The following is an 18,416-nucleotide window of genomic DNA, read 5'->3' on the forward strand; positions in this document are numbered from 1 at the left end:
GTTTCTAAAGCCACATACCAAATAGTAAAGTAGACCAAGAATAATAAGCCATGATTTTCAGAACAGAGGCTAATTGACAGGGGTGAATCACCAGTGAAAGTTTCCTTACTTATGAACTCAAGCCCTCTGCTCTCTATCATGATGTCTTTCTTAATTTAAGGTGAAATAAATTTCATGATTAGTACACTAGATAGTATATGAAATCATCCTTCCTTTTTACTCATTCCTCTTAAATTATGAAACAATTTTTTAAACAATTTTAGTCCTTTTATTTAGTTGATAATTTCTCAATTAATTTATACTGTGTATTTGAATTTCTATTCTGGTTAAAAAGTACTCAGAAAATATTCATAGTTAATGCCTGTAGGCATTCCAGTCAAAATAAGTTAATTAATCCTATAGAAATACTATAAAATATGAAGAAAGAAAAATATATAGGTCCTGCCACTTAAATAGTTACAGTCTAGTAAAAGATATGATGTCACTGAATAATCCAAGAATTATTGGATTAACAACAACCGTACTCATTAGTCAGCCAAGCATCTAGAGTGCCTAGCCCTGAGAAATTTTATACAAGGCCTGAGACTGAAAAACAAAAAGTGAGGACCATAAACTATTTTACATTTCTGCTAGAAAGTCCTTTTTGGATTGTTTGCTTATAAAATCATGCTTTCCAGTGGCAATGATAATTTTCTAAAGTTAATTAGCCATCACAGAGACATAGTAAGTTTTAAACAATGCTGCTGACTTCTTTCAGATACTAGTGTCTATTTCTGCATTAGCTCCTCTGAAGCTTAGCTGTTACAAACTCAACATTATGGTAAGTTCTAAGGCCCTGTATGTGATTAGGAAAATATTCTCAGTGAAGGGCAGGCCTCACACTATTGGACAAATGTATGCCAATATGATTCAGTAGTGGTAAGGTCAAGTTGATTGAGAATACTGACTGTTACATTGAGGAGGCTGATTTATTTCTATTGTTACCAGTGGCCACAATAAATTTTAAATGAAAATAATGCCATAAATGAGATTATATTTTAAACATAAGATTTAGTCATCTTTTCTCTGAGAAATCTCCCAGCATTCTTCTTTCATTTTTAATCCATACATTTGTCTATAAATCTTATACTGTATTCATAATCATTTTAATAGCTTTACAAACTATTCTACAGTAAAAGATAATTATTGATATAAACTTTGCAAATAGTATGTCTAGTGCTCGCTTCGGCAGCACATATACTAAAATTGGAACGATACAGAGAAGATTAGCATGGCCCCTGCGCAAGGATGACACGCAAATTCGTGAAGCGTTCCATATTTTTTTATGCACATGTACCCTACAACTTAAAGTATAATAATAATAAATAAATTTAAAAAAAATAAAAAATAAATAAATTATCCACCTCAAAAAAAAATAGTATGTCTAATGCCTCAAAAATATTGCAATGCAGATTTTATTACCCTATTTTAAATATGAGAAAACAGGTGTTTCTGAGAATTTAAGTGATTTGTCTTACTTGTGAGAGAAGAGGTGGGGTAACTCAGCAAAAGGTAACTTCTTGCCAAATCTGATTATTTATTACTTTATTCTACAATACCAATTGCCTGGTGAGTGTAATGGTTTAGGGGTGAAATAAAAGATTAGGATATTTATTTATTTATTTTTGTTGGTTGATTCAGAAGAGGAACAACAGTTAGCAAAAAATAAGACTTTTAACTACCAAAATAATTAAGCATAAACCAAAGCAGAGAAGCAGAGATGATCAGGAACAGTAAATCCAATTCCATCACATACATCATTTTTACACTTAAATTACATAGAGATGCATTTATTTATTCTAGTTTTCTTTGGAGTTTTTTTGTTAATCATAAAGATACTTTGATAAATGTATTAATAAGAATAAGAAATATGGATGAGAAATAAATTTCATTTTGCCTACAGATATTTATTACCTGACCAGTAAATAAATGTTTCCATATTGCCAATACATAGTTTGATATATTAAAAATTATAGTCTTTGATATAGATATTTTTGAAGTTCTGTACTAACAACAGTACTGCTTTTTTAAGAGCAATTTTAAAAGATACTTATTTTGCATTAGAAAGAATCAGAAGTACAGTTTGTATTAAAGCTATGTTTTGGTATCAAAATAGTTTTTGCTGCAAATTTTATTATCATATATATTATTTTCAAAAAAGATTAATTCACTCTGAGTAAAATATAATAAACTCACAATTTCATAAATGCAGTCATACAATTTATTTCTATAATGGCATTCTATGTAAGTGCTTTCTATAAAATAATGCAAAAATCAACAAAATATTGTATTAAAATTTAAACATAAAATAACACTCAATCCAGAAGTCTTGAGAATAAGTTTTAACTAAGTGTAGACACACACACACACACACACAGAGAGAGAGAGACAGAGAGACAGAGACATGGCCTAGACATTCATTAGGAAAAATAGTTTTGATAAGAACCATGAATGCCTCCCATACTCGGGAGTATGCCATGCGGGATTGAGGTAATGGTGAGGTAGGAGCTTTTTTGACTCAAACCCTACCTGTTTAAGCGGCAACATAGGTTAGAACTACAGTATCTAGGTTTAGTATTTTAGTTCAACACTTACTAGATCTGTGATTTTTGGAGAAATTATTTAACCACCTTCTGCCTCATTTTGCTCGTTTTAACAATAGGGACAATAACAGTGTCAATTCATACAGTTGTTGTGAAGAAAATAAGATTAGTATTTCAAATATTAGTTCTTTTTATTCTTTTTCATGGTTTGTCTATTCTGAGAAACATTCCTAGATTACTTCCGCACACACTGATTTCCCTTTTATTAACAATAATAAGTATTTGTATTAAATATATAGTACCTGACGTTTTTGCTTAACTCTTCACATGATTGTATTAGCATTAGAAATGAAGGCAGAGATCTAATAATGTATAGAGCACATGCCATACATATGTGCACTTCTTATCTTTAACCTAGTATTTAAAAGGTTTTGGCAGTTAGTTGCTTTTCTTGGATAAAATCAAATAACTAAAACTCCATGAAGGGTAAATTTAAAATGAAAAAATCACTGACTCCCCACAAGAAAGTTAGACTATAAAATAAAATGATGACAAGTTTTTCTATATTTTGCCTGCTTAGTGTAGTGACATTTATGGGAAAGTCAAAACTTTTAATTTTTCTATTTTTTAATTTATTAAATTTATAAATATAGTCTGATTTAAATTAACACAAAATGAGAAATAAAGTATCAATTAATAATTATTAATAATCGAACCAATTATTTGTCCTTAATATTTATATTTGGGTGAATGCAAAATATAAAAAGAGCTAAAAATAAAATAACAAAAAATGTAGATTTAGTGACAACTAAGAAAAATTATGTAAGAGCATAGAGAGCATTACATTTCATCAAGTATGAAATAACTTTGCAATATATACAAATACTTCTTATTTCCATGTAGGTTTAATGTCCTGTAACATAGAAGTTCTCACTCATTGAAATATTATTTTACAAAATTAAGGATTGTTACATTACTAAAATGACTTGTTTACTTTATTTCAAAGGGCACCAGAAATCCAGACATTGACTTTTTTTATTCTTAAATTAAATGTACATCATTTAGTAATACTATGGAATATATGTGTAATGAAAATTGGAAGAAATAAGAGGCTCTTTTTAGGCTGCTGGATAATTGTTTCATGCCCTGGCAGTTATTTTAAAAATACATTTGTTTTACCACAATCAAACATAGTTTCATATTACATTGAGTTCTTATTTGTAAGCAGAATCTAACATTTACCATGTACAATATACTACATTTTCTTTATCTATGGGCTTCTTGAGGTGACATTGAAAAGGATGACCTGGAACTAAATGAAGTAACTAAATCTTTTTACATTTAATATCTGTACAAGGCTAATGTCATGAATAAAAATATTCATCATAGGTTGGCCCTAATAAAATTGCAAAGCTCTATTATGAAGTCTCAATCATGAGCATGCTAATCTTTTGCCAATGGCCAATTTTTTCGATCACACAGAAATGACACCTGATTGCCAGAAATGGAATTGTAGAAAATAAATTTTCACTTGTAGAAAATCATTAAAAAAAGCTTTAAGACTCCTACATGGGAAAGTAGGTGTTACAGCAAGCAACACACATGAAACGGCATGTTGGAAGATCTTGCATTCAGGGCAAATATTGTTGTCAAGAATTTAAAACATTTACCACCTTATAATATATTATGATCAAATTAAGATGATTTCAAATTTGGGTAGTGTTATTACAGAATCATTTTAATTAACAAATTATTTATACAAAATTTCTAGGGAAAATTTATTGCTAGCCTTCCAGTTCTGTTAAAGAATGTCCAAAATCCATATGACCTGATTTAAAATGTCACATAAAGCATGCTAACACATGAACATGTGATTCACAATTCTTCTCACAATAAAAAGGGAAGAAAGAATATAATATTAATAGCAAATATTACCATTTGTATCTAAGAATACTCTAGTGTTTGTCGAGAAACCTCTCCCTCACCAGTGTATTTCTAATTATTTGAAGATTCGAACATGCAAATATGGCTGAAATGAGTCTCACTTTAATAAAAGAATAGAAAAAGAAATTGCATTCGAAGTGATGGTGATATAGATGGCTACTTCTTTCAGTGTAAAATAGTATAGGTAAGAATATTCTTTTTTATTATAACAGATTCAAGCAGTAAAGTAAAACAACCTTGTGTAAATTGTGTTTTATAAGTAAGGATGTAAAATAGGGAATGAATGCATGCAGTTTAATGGAAATGCTATCATTAATGGTATAGATGGCCAAATAGAGTTCTCTAGTCTCCAGAAGCTGTGTTTACTACCTTTTCCAAAGTGACTTAATGGATTTTTAAAACCATGTCTTCAGTTACATTGGTCTTGTTAAATGGAAAGTTTAATTTTAAGCTTCTCCTGATTCCACTTAATGGAAAAATCTCGTTTGCATAATCCCACAGCTTTTCTTTATCGGAAATATCTTCTGTAAAACCTGGTTATTTGAGTTTCTCTGTACTTACATTTGCTCGAGGAATTAAAAATAAATGAAAATGCACAGTTCGACCTTAAGGCTTGCACATTATTTAGGTACATTACTGGAATTGCCTCTAAACAGCTCCAGACCTTCTCAGACTGTATAAGAATTAATTAAAAGAAGAAAGAGCATTATGATATAAAAGAATTTTTAAAATATATCTTCTAAAATGATATTACCACATATTTTTATTTATTCAGTAGATATTTACTGAATGCCTGTTGTCTATTAGGCAAATAATCAGAAATTGGGATTACACATTTTGTATACCATTTTTATACACATTTTGAATACCAGATTCCTAAGATTGCATCGGCATAGACTATTCTGTGTTATATGCTTTGAGAAGTTTTGTATGAAGAAATTACTTCGTCTTCTGAGCTGTAGTATTTGTATTATTATTAAGTCATTTCAAAACAATAAAAAAATCAAAAAAAGTCAGTAAATATAGCATGAATGTTTCTGATCCCAACAGCAAACATACTATCCCTTCTCTCATATGAAACATACAAAAAATGACAGAAATGAATAAAAATGGTAATTATAGGAATTGAATATACAACTAAGAAGAGAACTGAATAGAAGTCATCTGCTATGAGATTTTTTTTTCTTTTTCATTAATACAGAAAAAGAATGGAGTTGTATAGAAAGACGAGGAGACATGGTTACTGAAGGAAAGTGTGGAAGAAACCACAGTTACAAAGAGGAAGAAGGGACTATGACTTGAAAGGAAAGAATCTGTCTGGAAAAAGCTCTAAATGTTTTTTTCCCCCTGAATAAATCTTGACTCAAATGGTAAATGTGATGGATTTCTGAAGTGAGCTAATGGGTCTGAAAGCTTAGGAATTAATTGAAGGGTTGCAATTAACAGCTGACCGTGCCCACTATTTCCCCCAAACTTAACCCTCAGTCTTAACTAGCAGCACCTATCAACTCCCAGACCAAAAAAAAAAAAAAAAGTCACAGATTTACTGAAAATAACTAAGGGTTTCTACTGTGTATTTGATGTGCTATACCAAAATCTCTACATTTATTTACAAATTAGCTACTAAAATTAGCTAGTTTTGAGCCAAAGATACAAGTTGCAGCTCCCTTTTCACTTACTCTAAAAAGAAGACTACCTACCAGTCAAGAAACCTAACCAGCAGAAATAGTTCAAAGTAAGTTTTTATGTTGTATTATTAACAAATATGAAGGCCAAACAATGATTACCAGATCTTGAGAAAGTTTAAAGACCATGTGAAGCAGCAGCGACCAAAATATGACTTCAAAGGAAACGGAATTCAGAAAAGAGAAATACATTTAAAAATCTTTAAAATAATGAAAATTGATAACTTCATGGACATTTGAGGTTTTTATTTCCTTGCTTCTCTATATGTACACGAACAAAAATCATTAGGAGCTTAAAGTAATTCCCACTGGGAATATTACTGGAGATGAGGACAGATGAAGGCCAGAGACAGTATTTTTCATTGCAGTCTCATCTGTGCTATTTAATTTTGATTAGATGTATGTATTAATTTGACTTAAAATTAAGTAACTACCAATAATATCCCCATAACAAATTCTTGCACATTTCAAGCTATTTTTCATATTAATTGAAATAATTAAAATATTGTAGATATGCCAAATTTAAATTAATAATGTCCTGCTGCTCATTAAAAATCTCCAAATTGGATATTTCAAAGGCAGGTTATTGTAACCATTTACCACTCTACTGACTCTCCCTTAAAACCTGTTTCTTTTCAAAGTTCTGTACCAAGTGAAATATTTCCACTGCTTAGTCAATGTCCAAATGATAAATGAGAAGCTTAGGAAACATCCTTAACCTACTCTCCCAATCACTGTTGCACAGTCAATCCATCATCAGGTACAATTCATCTTTTCTCCTACAATTTGGAGATAAGAAATTTGGATATTTCTTATCCAAATATCTCTACACAAGATAAAGCCATCACAGAGACAATTGCCACGCCCTCTTATTTTGTTTATTAGCATCCTTTCATACTTCTCTCCAATTGCATTCCTGTTGCAGCCACAGTCATCATTTCAGAATGTAAAAGTACTTATTGATGTTATTTCTATGTAATCATCTAAGATAAAATTTCCTTAGCTCCTAGGTGAAAGGTTGACCCCATTCACATGACCCATAAAGCACTTCCTTTCATGACTCTCCATTCCATCTCATCTCATAGAGTTCTCACACCTACTCCCACTCTCTATCTTCTAGCCACGAAGGCCTTTTCACTTTCCATGTTGCCTGAATCCCTCTTAACTGAAAGAATTTGTATATGTTGCTTCATTCTTGTAAATCTATCTCCTCCCTTCTCACCTTGTTAATGCTGACACATATCCTCAATAAAGGGTCTTCGATGTTTCTTCACACTAAAGCCAGAGCTAGTATTCTGATACTTTCCTCGTAAGTACTTACCTGTGGGTATTCTGGTGATAATTTAATTATTATCCCTTTACCAGCTACCCTGTACACTTCACAAAACAAAGGATGATATAAAATCGGTTCATCACTTTGTTCCTAGTTTTCATAAAATGTCTTCTTTATAATAACTGCTGAAGAAACATTATTGAATAAGATAACTACTTATGAAGGATAGAGTTAGGGCTTCAAGAAGGTACAATAAACAATCTATGGTTCCTGCCATTAACTTTCCCAATTTATAAAGTGAAAATCTATTTGAGAATGTTCTGAGATTTTTTAAAAATCTAAATTTTTATCTTATTATAAGAGAATACTGTATTTTGTGTTTTCTGGAAAACAATTCATTTCTGCCAAGCATTCAAATTTATTAGTAAGAAATAAGTATTTAGTTTTCTTTATTTTTGTGGTTGTGATTTTCTCTTCCTCTTTCTGCCCTTTAAAAACGTTTCTCTTTCTTCCTTCCTCCCGTAAAGTTGTAGGAATTAGTTTCATAATGTTCATTAAGAGAAAAAGTCATTGATATCCTGTTAGGAAAATTTTCAAGTTTACAAAAAGTTGAAAGAATTGTACATGAAAATTTTAATTATACAATTAAAGTTTTATTATATTTGCTTGTAACCAGTTAACCAAATCTGAATCTCTTTATTCACCCAACAATTCATCTTACTTTTATTGTATTTCAAAGTAAGTTGCAGGCATCAGTAAATTTCTCCCCGAAACAAATCATCAGGGCTATCATTAAGTAGAATTAAATATTTTACCTATTTGAAGTAAAATTTACTTGTGTATTTCCATGTACATCTAAGTTTACCACTAAATATATGTTAGCAATTTCATATACCTGTATAAAACAAATTCTCATTGACTTATAAAGCATTCTCAACATCCCAGAAAGCTTTCTCACACCCTTTTTAGTCAATTAACGCCTTCACCCTCATCCCTCCAGAAACCACTCTGCTGCTTTCTCTCACCATACATTAGTTTTGCCTTTCCTACAAATTTATATAAATAAAATCAATAATGTATAATCTTTTGTATGTCTTCTTTCACTTACCATATTATTTGAGATTAACATGTGGTGTTGCATATTGAGCATTTCACTTTTCATTGATGAATAGTATTTCATTGGATGAATACACCCAAATTTATTGATTTTGCTGTTGGTAGACACCTGGTCTGATACTAAGTTTGCTAATTATGAGTAAACCTTTTCTATATATATACTTACACAATTAATTTCATGAGCACTTTTTTTTTCTTTGGTGAATAAGTAGGATTGAAATTACTCGATTATTGGATAGATATATGTTTGTGTATACAGAACTTTTTATAAAATAATTGTATAAATTTACATTGCGATGAAAAAATGTTTATTTCCATTGCTCCACATTCTTGACAAAATGTGGTACTGTCAGTCTTAATTAGAGTTTTTCTGAGGAATGTGCAGTGATATTTCATTGTGATTTCAAGTTGTATTTCTCTAATGACTAATGAGAAATTAAACATATTTCCATGTATGTATTATCCTTTGTAAAGTGTCCTTTTAAATCTTTACTCATTTTATTATTGGGCAGTTTGTGTTTTTATTGTTAAATTATCAGAGTTACTTATATATCATAGATAATAGTTCTTTATTAGATAATATATATTATTTGGGGAATTTTTCACCAGTGTGTTGCCTGTTCATTTCATTTGAAAGATGTTTTTGATGAGGAGATTAATTTTATTTGCTTGTTTTTGATGATACCTACCTTATCATTTTTTATGGTAATTGCTTAACATATATTGTATTAGAAACCTTGACCTACTGTCAAGTGTGATACTTAATTTTATTTCAACTTGACTAGGTCATAGTATTCCCAGACACTTGATTAAATATTATTTTTGCCTGCCTCTGTGGTGGTGTTTCTAGAAGAGATTAGCACTTGAACTGCTAGGCTAAGTAAAGCAGAATGCCCTTCTCAATATAAGTGAGCATCATCCAACTTTTTAAAGGTCTGAATAGAATTAAAAGGCAAAGGAAAGTGTAAATCTGTCTCTCTACGTAAATGCCTGAGATAAGACATCAGTCTTCTCCTGTCTAGAACTGGGATTTATACCATCTGTGTTTCTGCTTCTCAGGCCTTTGGACTTGTGCTAGAATTTACACCAGGTTTTCTGGGTTTCATGCTTGCAGAAGGTAGATCACTGGACTTTACAGTCTCCATAATCATGTAGGCCAATTCCTTATAATAAATCTCATCATACGTATAGGCATACATCACTGTATTGTGTTTCGCTTAATTGTACTTTGCAGATATTGCACTTTTTATATATTGAAGGTTTGTGGCAACTCTTGGTCAAATGAGTCTATCAGGACCATTTTCCCAATAGCATGTGCTTACTTTGTGTCTGTGTCACATTTTATTAAGTTGTGCAATATTTCAAACTTTTTCATTATTATTATATCTGTTGTGGTGATGTGTGATCAGTGATCTTTGATGTTATTATTGTAATTGTTTTGGGGTACCACAAATCACATCCACATTAGATGGCAAACTTAATCAATAAATGCTGCATGTATTCTGACTGCTCCCAGACTGGCAATTCCCCCACCTGTCTTTCTCTCTTTCTCTCTGTCTCTTTGTGCTTCCCTATTCCCTGTGACACAATAATATTGAGATTAGGCCAATTCATAACCTTAAATGGCCTCTAAGTGTTCACATGAAGAGCCATATGTCTCTCATTTTTGAGCGAAAACTAAAAATAATTAAGCTTGTGAGGAAGGCATGTTGAAAGCCAAGATAGATTGAAAGTTACATCACTTGAGCTAAATAGTTACCCAAGTTGAGGATACGAAGGAAAAGTTTTTGAAATACATTAAAAATTCTACCCCAGTAAACGCACAACTGATTAGAAAGCAAAACTGCTGATATGGAGTATGTTTTAGTAGCCTGGATCGAAGATCAAATCAGTCACAACATTTGCTTAAACCAAAGTCCAATCCAGATGAGACTCTAACTCTTTTCAATTCTTAGAAGCCTGGGAGAGGTCAGGAAACTGCAGAAGAAAAATTGAAAGCTAACAGAGGTTGATTCATGAGGTTTAAAAAAGAAGCCATCTCCATTACATAAAAGTCTATGTGAAGCAGCAAGTGCTAACATAGTTATCCAGAAGATCTAGCTAAGATAATAGATGAAGGTGGCCATACTGAACAACAGACTTTTAATGTAGACAAAATAGCCTTGTTTAGAAAGAAGATGCCATCTATGACTTTTAAAGCTAGAGAAGAAATATCAATGCCTGGCTTCAAAGCTTCAAAGAACAGGCTAACTTTCTCGTTGGGGGCTAATGCAGGTGACTTTAAGTTAAAGCCAATGATCATTTGCCATTTCAAACCTCTTAGGACCCTTAAGAATTACGCTAAATATACTCTCCCTGTGCTCTATAAATGAAACAACAAAGTCTGGTCTAGAGAACATTTGTTTACAGCATGTTTTACTGAATATTTTATGCCCACCATTGAGACCTACTGCTCAGATAAAAAGATTCCTTTCAACATATTACTGCTCATTAACAATGCACCTAGTCACTCTAGAGCACTGAAGACATTAATCTTGTTTTTCTTCCTACTAACCCATGTATTCTGCAGCTCATGGATCAAGGAATGCTTTAAATATTCAAGTCTTACTGTTTAAGAAATTCATTTTGTAAGACTATAGCTGCTATAGCTAGTAATTTTTCTGATGAATCTGGGCAAATTGTAAACCTTCTGGAGAGGAATCACTAATCTAGATGTCACTAAGAACATTTGTGTTTCAGGGAAGGAGTTTAAACTGCAACACTAACAGGAGTGTGGAATAAATTGATTCCAACTCTCATGGATGACTTTGAAGGATTCAAGACTTCAGTGGAGAGTGTAATGTTCTTGCATGCTCAATTGACTAGAGTACGGTGTAGACGTAACTTATGTATACACTGGGAAAGGAAAAATAAACAACTGTGAGACTTGCATTATTGCAATATTTATTTTACTACAGTAGAGCAGAACCAAACATGCAATGACTCTGAAATACACCTGTGTGTATCTGTGTGTATACACACACACACGCACGCACACACACACACACACATGCATTTAGGTCTATGATCCAAATCAAATTATTTTGGAGGAGTATGGTGTAAAATAAGAATTGAGGTTTTTTTTTTTTTTTTGTACAAGGTCTAAGAAATTTTTTGTAAATGTCCTGTATAATATTGAGAAACTTTCATTTTGTTACTTATTTGTGAGAATTGTCATTAATTTTGAAAAGTGACTTTTTATCAATTGAAATATTCTACTTTTAATGTGAAAAATTACATAGCTGGTTTTCTGAATGGTAAACTAACCTAATAATCCTGAAATTAAACCTACTTGGCCATCATGTGTTGGCCATTCTTCACATTATCTCTATTAATATTTAATTAAGAAATTGTATGTATGTGTTTATGAAGAATACTGGTCTTTAGTTGTCTTTTTTTAATGTTTTGTCAGACTTTAATATCAAAGTTTTGCTGTGCCTTAGAAAAGATTTGGGAAATATTTTCTTCTCTTCAATTTTCTGAAAATATTGTGTAAGGTTCTTGTCACATTTCCTTAAGTATTTGGTTGAATTCACTGGTAAAAAAAATATAAGTTTACTTATGCTTCCTTCCTTATGTTTTCCAGTTATCAGTCTCCAATAAACATTTAAAAACTTAACTTTGTTTCAGCATATGCTTCCCATTAAAACCTTAGGCCAACTAATTCAATTTCTGAATAAATTATAAGAATATTCACATTTTCTATTTCTTTTACATTTGGATTTTAAAGATGAGAATTCATAAGAATTTGTCATATTAATCAAAATGTTTAATATTTGTGGCTTAATATTGTTAATATTCATAAAATCCCTTCATAAGATCTGAAGTAATATAGCATTTTTAGTATTTCTCACTCTCAATATGTCAATCAATCTCTCTAGATGTCTATCAATTTTGTCTTTATAAACTGTCAACTTTTGATTTAGCTAATTTTCTTCTTATCCTTTGTCTTTATCATTGCTTTTGCTTTATAAACTTATCTTTATTATTATCATATAACTTCTGAGGTTTTTAATTTGTTATTCTTTCCTTTATTTTACACAATAGATCATAGTTTATATGCAGTTTAGGATCTATATGTGCTTGTAAGCAAAACCTTAATTCAGACCAAAAAGTTTGTATGTCTTGTATTTGTCATCATTCACTGTAAATGCCTTCTTACTTCCTTTGTAATTTTTCTCCCTTCCTATCATTTATTTAAAATTTACAAATGTCTAAATACTGAAGTAAAATGCAGTTACACTTTTGCTTTTATTTACACATATATTTCCAAATTTCCACCTTAGTTACACAGTAGTCAGAAAAACAAATACTTTAATAGTTTCAGTGCTTTGAAATGTATTGAGTTACCTCAAGCCAAAGCATGTAATCAATCTTGTCAAAGTTTTCATGTGTATATGAAAATCATGTGAATTCTGTAATTTCTTGATGAAGTGTTTTAATATATCAGTTGGATCAAATTTGTCATCTTTATTTTTTAGATCTTAATGCTTGCACAGAAAATCTTTAACCTCCCTTTAACTTAAATCCTTTATTGACCTAATATTTATGAAGAACTCATGAAAACAGCATTCAGGAGTTACAATTATTTATCACTTATTTTTAAAATGGCAATCTGTCTGTTCTTCAATCAACTTTCTTGCAATGTGCAAGCTGTAAGTGGGTCTATTATTCTGAGGTCTGGAGGATAGTGGCCCTCTTCTCACAGCTCCACTAGGTAGTGCCCCAGTGGAGACTCTACATGTGGGATTGCACCCCACATTTTCCTTTCACACTGTCCTAGCAGAGGTTCTCCATGAGGGTTCCACCCCTGCAGCACACCTCTGCCTGGACATCCAGACATTTCCATACATCCTCTGAAATCTAGGTGGAGGTTCCCAGGTTCCCAAACCTTAGTTCTTGACTTCTATGCATCCACAGGCTTGAACACCATGTGGAAGCTGCCAAGGCTTGGGACTTACACTTTCTGAAGCCACAGCCTGAGCTGTACCTTGGACCCTTTTAGCCATGGCTGGAGCAACTGGGATGCAAGGCACCAAGTCCCCAGGCTGCACCAGGGGGACCCTGGACCCAGCCCACAAAACCATTTTTTTCCCTCCTAGGCCTCCAGGCCAGTGATGGGAGGGGTTGCCATGAATGTCTCTGACATGCCCTGGAGACGTTTTTCCCATTGTCTTACCATTTTTTTCCTCCTAGGCCTCCAGGCCTGTGATGGGAGGGGCTGCCATGAATTCTCTGGCATACCCTGGAGACATTTTCCCCATTGTCTTGGTGATTAACATTTGACTCCTCAATATCTATGTAAATTTCTGCAGCCAACTTGAATTTTTCTCAGAAAATGGAGTTTTCTTTTCTAGGCATCATCAGGCTGCGCTGCACATTTTCCAAACTTTTAAGCTCTGCTTCTTATTAAATGCTTTGCTGGTTAGACATTTCTTCCACTAAATACCCTAACTAATTTCACTGAATTCAAAGTTCCACAGATCTCTAGGGTAGGAGCTAATTTTTACCAGTCTCTTTGCATAACAAGAGTGTTCTTTAATCCCCTTTCCAACAAGTTCCTCATCTTTATTTGAGACCACTTCAGCCTGGACTTTACAGTTCATATCATTATCAGTATTTTGGTAAAGGCCATTCAATAAGTATCTAGGAAGTTCCAGACTTTCCTACATCTTCCTGTGTTTTGAGCCCTCCAAGTCTCTAAGAAATTCCAGACTTTCCCACATTTTCTTATCTTCTTCTGAGCTCTCCCAAATGGTTCCAACCTCTGCCTGTTACCCAGTTCCAAAGTCGTTTCAATACTTTCAGGTATCTTTAAAGTAGCACCCACTACCTGGTACCAATTTACTGTATTAGTCCATTCTCATGCTGCTAATAAAAACATACCCAAGATTGGGTAATTTATAAAAGAAAGAGCTTAATGGACTCACAGTTCCACATGGCTGGGGAGGCTTCACAATCTTGGTAGGAGGCAAAGGAGAAGCAGTCATGTCTTGCATGTTGACAGGTAAGAGAGCATGTGCAGGGAACTCCCATTTGTAAAACTATCAGCTCTTGTGAGACTTGTTCTCTACCACAAGAACACTGTAAGGAAAACCACCCTCGTTATTCAATTATCTCCACCCGGCCTGTCTCTTGACACATGAGGATTACTACAATTCAAGGTGGGATTTGGGTGGGGACATAGCCAAACCATATCAGGGGGAATACAGGAATCATAAAATCCTGTGTGAAATCCCACCACATCTTTTAATCATCTCTTCTACACTGTATTTCCAATGAACTAAGTCACCATAATTGCCATCCTTTTCAAGTGAACAGAGAATTAACTCACAACCATAGTCAGCAAGTCACAGGTTTCTATATGTGCATGTGTGTGTGTGTATGTGTGTGTAATGACTTAGCAATTATATTTTTGTTCTCCTTCTGCTGGTGTGATCAGTAGCTCCAAAGTTAGTTCCTGCCTACTATTACCTGAACAAATCTCTGGTTTCCATTGATTTTCCTCTACATTTGTGTTCTCTTTACCTCTGCTACTGTGCATTGTGGTTTTATACCAGGGACACTGCTGTAGCTGATACTTAAGTTTAGCTTATGGTGTCAAGTACATCATAACCTTGTGCTACCCAAGGTGTATTGAGATACATCTGTTCTCTGTGAGCTATCCCTTCATTGGGTGTACTTTTCATGTATCAGGCAACTCTTCTTTGTACTTTTTAGCTTGATTTGTAGAAAATGTTATTTTTTTCATTTTTGCTTAGAGCTTAGTTTTTAAAAGTAATGGAATAGAAATATGTCTGTTCAACTTTTTTTCCACATAAAAATTGAGAGCAATTTTAAGCCATGCCACTAAATTTTCTCTGTGCCTAATTCAAAGGGGAAGGTCTAACTTCTGTTTATGGAAGAAAAGAAAAAGAGAGAAAAGAAAGAGACAGAGACAGTATTTTGTCTGGGCATATGCTTATGAAACAAATGACCCTAGAAGAGTTTCACCTGTGAATTTTCATGTAATTGTTACTAAAATCTTGAAGCATAGGTTTAAAAAATTGTAGATGAGACAATTTGGTCAATTACTAGAAGTATGGGTATTTAAAATGATTCTATATACGAGAAGATGTAGTATAGAGATAAAAGTTCTAAAATATTTTGATTTGTAAAAAGCATTCCATTCTAAGTGATAAACTACACAAACACAGAAAAGTCATTATGTTTTTTCAGAAACTGGCAGAAAGAGACTCATGCCAAACTGGCACTAAATTAAAACCCACATAAAAGTCTTCAAATCAGTGATCACGTCAAAAATTAAATAAATTGATTTTCACAACCTGAACTAACACAGATAGCACATCTGGCATCTTGAGAAGCTCCATCAGTATTGCACATGAGACATTTCAAATGTTAGGCAACAAGATATATTCCTTAAAGGTGACCAGGGGAACACCAGTCAGAAGTGTATGGCAATTGTCTTAAAGGCAATTTAGATTGAAATATGTGTAAGAAATCTAAGATATCTATCTAACAGACTGTCTTAGTAACAGTTTTTCTGGCTCATTCGCTCTTGATTTATTCTAAAGCTTTACTAAAAACAACATGTAGAAATGTGCTGAAAAACTACGAAGAGACATACAAGTTTGTGTAAGGTAACCACACACTTTCTGATTTAAATTATTTTTTTAAAAAGTTTCTGCATACCCTGCTTTGTTTTAAAAGATATAAAGTGATTGAAAGAGGCTTACAGTGATATATAATACTTAATAAACCAAAAGTAGGATGCAAATACAAAATAACAATAATAAAAGAAAAGAAATATAACAGAGGAAGGTTAAGATATTGAATGTCACAATATTCTATACTTATATATTGCAGTATATAGGGATGTTAAAAAAATCAAACAAAAATGAGTGAAAAGCAATTCTTGATTAGTGACAGAAACAGATGGCACAATCTCAAAAAATTAATATGTTCAAATAAGGTGTATTATGTGAGAAAACCATTTGCTGTATAATTCCTCGTATCTTGAATGACATCAATAACTTTTTAATTTTTCAACTCATATCTGCTCCTCCTGCATCTCCAAGCCCGTTCTCGTGATTGAAAGTTTATCTTTATTGGTCTGACTAATAGATATCTTCTCTGATAATTGAAGACGTTCATTGCTAGAGTAGATGTCATGTTTCTTGTTCATCTTTATATTCTAAACTGGCAACACTGTTTCTGGCTTATGGCAAATGTGTTGAAAAAATGTGTTAAATAGAAGAAACTATTAATACCTGCTCTCCAAAATTAGTTGGGCATGGTGGTGGGTGCCTGTAATCCCAGCTACTCCCGATACAGTGAGACTCTATCTCAAAACAACTGCAACAACAACAACACACACACACACACAAACAACAACAAAAAACTCTGCTCTCTAAATAAAGTTAAATGACTCACAAGAATCATGTGAATGAACTTAAATTTAGTGTTTAAGACTTCCAGGTAACTATTTCCTTTATCAAAATACTTCAGACTTTTCCATGATTTCTAATATTACTCCACTGCACATATTTAATGCTGTTTCTTACATCTGCACAAGCAGCTTCTTACCACTATCAGGCCAATCATCTCTCTTTTTCTGGAAAACAGATAATATTTTTTCTTAATTTTGTGCATTTGTTTTTTTCTTATTTATATTCTGCTTTATTCTACCATGATTAACACAATGTTACATTTACTTAATTTGATAAGATATTATTAAATAATATTTCTATAATTTCGGTGTATGTGTACTTTTCTGCATTAATATAATACATTCTCATACATTTTGTATTATATAAAATTGTGCATGACAGTAACAAGGCATTCAGAAAAGACAGAATATGAACAAACCACTAAAAATGTCCGCAACTACGTGACCTGAGCTCTGACTTAACAAATTAACTAATAAATATATAATACAATAAATTATAATTTTAAGAAGGTGAAAGGAGTTTGAGGTAAGGAGATATAGGAAAGGTTGAATCTGTTTTATTAATTAGAAAACAAACAGAATATTAAAAGATAAGAGAAAAATGGAGTAATAGTTTATTCAATATAGAGAATGTGTTCAAACTGAATCTAAGTCTAGTTGATGCCTTAAGCTGTATAAACAAACAAATTTTGCATTTTGCTTCTGTTGCTGAAGGTACAGACCATGTCAAGCCAGAAAAATGGTCCTGTTCATATCAACATGCAGGCATTCTCATTGTACCCATATCTAGTATCCATATCTATGTACATTTTTCATGGTGATAAGAGTTGACTTTAAGCTAGAATGCCAGGTGAGGTATCTCACTAAAGAGAGAATTGAGGTCGGGTGCGGTGGCTCACGCCAGTAATCCCAGCACTTTGGGAGGCCGAGGCGAGCGGATCACGAGGTCAGGAGATTGAGACCATCCTGGCTAACACGGTGAAATCCCGTCTCTACTAAAAAAAGTACGAAAAAAAAAAATTAGCCGGGCATGGTGGCGGGCGCCTGCAGTCCCAGCTACGCAGGAGGCTGAGGTAGGAGAATGGTGTAAACCCGGGAGGCAGAGGTTGCTGTGAGCCGAGATCGCACCACTACACTCCAGCCTGGGCGACACAGCAAGACTCTGTCTCACAAAACATAAATAAATAAATAAATAAATAAATAAATAAATAAATAAAGAGAGAGAGAGAGAGAATTGGATAAAACACTTCATTCATCGGAATATGGTAAAGGGTATGGGGGAAAAAATAGAGTCTTGTTGGTACATAGTGCTCAATTTAGTGAAGGCA

At 32.8% G+C, this 18,416-nt stretch overlaps 1 non-coding gene across 1 annotated transcript; it reads left to right on the plus strand.

The window, feature by feature from the left end:
- The first annotated feature begins 1,215 nt into the window (after positions 1-1,215).
- Positions 1,216-1,322, plus strand: LOC123573858 (U6 spliceosomal RNA). The gene has a single exon (XR_006698571.1). It is a non-coding gene; the product is annotated as a U6 spliceosomal RNA (small nuclear RNA).
- Positions 1,323-18,416: the final 17,094 nt, after the last annotated feature.

The sequence above is a fragment of the Macaca fascicularis genome, chromosome 5 (genome assembly GCF_037993035.2).
Source record: "Macaca fascicularis isolate 582-1 chromosome 5, T2T-MFA8v1.1".
In the NCBI taxonomy this organism is placed as follows: domain Eukaryota; kingdom Metazoa; phylum Chordata; class Mammalia; order Primates; family Cercopithecidae; genus Macaca; species Macaca fascicularis.